The sequence below is a fragment of the Trichosurus vulpecula genome, chromosome 2 (genome assembly GCF_011100635.1).
Source record: "Trichosurus vulpecula isolate mTriVul1 chromosome 2, mTriVul1.pri, whole genome shotgun sequence".
NCBI lineage: Eukaryota > Metazoa > Chordata > Mammalia > Diprotodontia > Phalangeridae > Trichosurus > Trichosurus vulpecula.
The window spans coordinates 904,487-908,315 of record NC_050574.1 but is presented as its reverse complement, the minus strand read 5'-3'; the positions used below and the strand labels follow the sequence as shown (position 1 = coordinate 908,315).

At 46.9% G+C, this 3,829-nt stretch overlaps 1 pseudogene; it reads left to right on the top strand.

Annotated features, from left to right (window-relative positions):
* Nucleotides 1-346: 346 nt before the first annotated feature.
* Nucleotides 347-1,722, top strand: LOC118840436 (annotated as a pseudogene).
* The last annotated feature ends 2,107 nt before the right edge of the window (nucleotides 1,723-3,829 follow it).

The window sequence follows — 3,829 nt, the reverse complement described above, 5'->3', positions numbered from 1 at the left end:
GGTGGGATCCTGCCTGCCTCAGGTCTTCTCCTCCCTCCAATCCATCCTCCATTTGGCCACCAAAGTGATTCTCCTAAAATGCAGTTCTGGTCATGTCACCCCCAACCCAATAAACTCCAGTGGCTCCCTATCACCTCCAGGTTCAAATTCAAAATATTCTATTTGGCATTCAAAGCCCTTCATAACCTGCCCCCTTGGATTTGTAAGCTTTCTACAACTCGCTCCACAACACATGCTCTTTGATCTAATGATACTGGCCTCCTAGCTATTCCAGGTTAGTTTTTATGGTTTGGAAAATGTGTTCATTATGATACGGGTTAAATCTAATAGAGGCTTTAAACCCAAAATGCTGGAGGTGGAATTTTGGATACCCCCAGATCCACCCAGAACATTCTTGTTTGAGATCTACCCAAGCTGGTATTTAGGGCTTCATTCAAGTGATTGATGTGTGGCTTGTGCAATACCTTTGTCAAAGTCCTATACAATGGGTAAATCTTTCAGAACCTGGGGGAGGGAGCCAGCTCTCTCTCTCTCTGTCTCTTTCTGTCTCTGTCTCTCTCTGTGTTTCCCTCTCTCTGTGTGTGTTTCTGTGTCCCTGTCTCTCTCTGTCTTTGTCTGTCTCTCTGTCTCTATGTGTCTCTCTGTCTCTCTCGCTCTCTGTCTACATGTCTCTCTGTCTCTTTCCTCCCCACTCCCTTCCTCCCTCCCTCCCTCTCTCCCTTCCAAAAAACCTCATTATTTCAGGTTCTGGCTTTGCTCTCATGAACAACAGAGTAACACACAGTAAGGGTACTAGCAGCTGCCTGGTTGGTCTCCTACAGAGGTTGAAGGAAACAAGATATTCTTGTAAGAGATGGAGGGTGGCCAATCCTCCTTGGGCTGACTGAGATCCTGCAGCTCTGCAGCTGCTCATGCTGCTCTTCTTCCCAGAGAGTCCCTGGTAGATCTTGATTCAGAAGGGAGATGAAGAAGGAGCCTGAAAAGCTTTACAGAAACTAAGAAACTCTGATAATGTTGAGGCTGAAGTGGAGGAGATCCATTTGAAGGAGAATGGAGAAGTCTGCTGATACCCTTTACCACACAGACCCTCAGGTGGGGCAGCTCATTTCCATTATCATCTTAAAGGCTGGCTAGCACCTCCCAGGAGTCAATTCAGTCTCCTACTATACAGACCAGATGTACAAGGGAGCAGGAGTGAATGACCACAGTGTTGAGGATGTCATGGCAGGGACAGATGCTGTCATCGTAGTGATGTGGAGCTCTTAGGGAGGAGGCTGTTCATCCTGATAGGCTTCACTGTCTGTTGCTTGGCACGTAGCCTGTTAACAGTAGCACTTTCACTCCAGGACACCATGGAGGGGATGCCTTATGTCAGCATTGCTTGTGTGATGTATGTTGTGGGCCATACTATTGGGCCTCATCCCATTCTTTCATTGATTATCACCGAAATCTTCCTGCAGTCCTCCTGGTCAGGTGCATTCACGGTTGGAGGCACTGTCCACTGGCTCTCCGACCCCACCGTGGGGCTGATCTTTCCTTTCATTCTGGATGGTCTTGGTGCCTACGACTTCATCATCTTTGGTGTGATACATCTCCTTACTGCAATTTATATGTACTTCATTGTCCCAAAGACCAAGGCTGAAACATTTATGGAAATCAACCAGATTTTTTGCCAAGATTAACAAGGTGTCCGAAGTTCAGCCAGAGAAACAGGAACTGTAGGATTTCAAGCCTTCGCTTCCTCTGTAGGCGTGCCTCGCCTACACCAGCATGCCCTTTTCACTTTTCCAGCTCAGAATTGGACCTATCCAGAAAGAGGGATGGGTCCTGTAGAGACTTCTATCAGTAAGGCAGTAATAACAACGTAGATGATCATTGTCAAAATGCCTATATAGTTCTGTATTGCAAAGTATATGAGACTCTCCACATAGAAGGTAGAAGAAGTAAACCATTTATTTAGGAACCAGAGAACCACATCCCATTAGCCATCTACCCAATCCCTCAGGGCAGTAAACCATTCAATACATAATATCACAACATGGAATCTTGTCATCCTAAATCCTCTCTGACCCCCTGCTGGGGTCTTCCCAAAAACAAATTCACAGTACAGCTAAGTCAGCCTGTTCAGCTCTAACCATCACAACGGAGGCCATTAGCAACCATAACTGCTCACACTCATGCTCTCTCTCTCTCTCTTTCTCTCTCCCCCCTCTCTCTTTCTCTCTCTGCATTTCCTGTGACATAACTTCCTTTTGCTGTCAGGAAGCTCCTCCCACCACATGTGACAGGCTTCCTGTGATGTAATCAGGTCACATGGCCTATTAATGGGTGGGAAAGATCTTCAAATCTAAATTGCTATTACAAGACTGCAGCCCAAGACTCCAGACTCTTGGAAAACTGAGAATATCCATTGAACTCTTGGGTGGAGATTCCAAAAGAAACATGAGCTTTCTTTGAGTCACAGCTGCTCCTCAGCCTGGTTTGAGGAGCTCCTTTGTGACCTCTTATCATATGAACTTTTATATGAAAAACAACCACCATGGAGAGATAATAGGAGCAAAGTTGGAGACTCTCAGGGACCTGTGGGTAACCCTAGAAGAATCAGTTTCTTCCTTCCTATCACATTCTGCCCTTTTAGAAAATGCCATCTTAGAAACACGAATATACCAAGGCAAATAGATGATTGTGGTTAGTTCAGCTAAGTGGGAGCGTAGAGGAAGACTCAAGAAGGACCCATTCTGACCTTAATCCTCAATGTTATTTGTTAAGGAGAACTCATTAGTTCTGTGTACTCATTAAAACAGACTTGATCATTAAAAAAAAAATCAGGATGCCTCCTAATATCTTGACACAAGGCAATCCATCTCTCAGCTCAGGAGTGTTTCCATTGACTGTGCGCCTTGCCTGGAATGCCGCCCCCTCCTCATCTCTGCCTCCCAGCTTTTCTCAAGTCCCAGCTAAAATTCCACTTTCCACAAGAAGCCTTTCCTGGTCCTTCTCAGTATTAGTTCCTTCCCTTTACTGATTGCCTCCAGTTCATCCCATTTGTAGCCTGCTTGTACTTCACTGTTGGCATGTTGTCTCCCCCTTTAGACTGTGAGCTCCTTGAGGGCAGGGACTGTTTTGGCCTTTCTTTGTGTGTCCAGCAGTGGCTGGCAGAGAGCAATGCTTCATGCTTGTTGACTGTTCTGGAGGTAACAAGTTTGCTTTCATCTGAAACTTTTTCCTTCAGTCCCTCCCTCTTTGGGCCCTCCATAGCTCCCCTCATCCTCTGCCTCTCCTTCCCCACAGTCACTGGTCCAAGTGGGGGAACTGGGATTCTCCCTGTTCCCCATGTCCACATCCAGCCTCTCCTCTTCTGAAGTTCCCTCAATTTGTATCTGCTACCCAATCAAGATTCTGATAGTTGTTGTCTACAACCTGACGAACAAAGGTGGAGAAAATCACGCTGTCTGGGTCCACTGCAAGTCTTACGTGACACACCCCCACTGGGCTCTCACTGCTGCCGGGCAATCCTACAGTGCCTCCCTCATCAGCTCCCCCTCCCTCTCCCCCCAATCTCTCAGCTGAGACCCTGGCTCCTATTTTACAGAAAAATTCAGGCCATTCAGGAGGAGCTCTCTCTCCTCTTCCTCACCTCCCGTCACTCAGATGCCTTCCGACCCCTTCTCCTTCCCCCATCTCCCACGGTTAAGTAGGGCTAACCTCTGACCAGGCTGACCCCTCCATCGCCACCCTTTATCCCATCACGTCCCATGTCCTCCATATTATCCCTCCCCACCCCAACTATCATCAAAATTTTAACACTAATCTTCAATCTTTGTCTTTA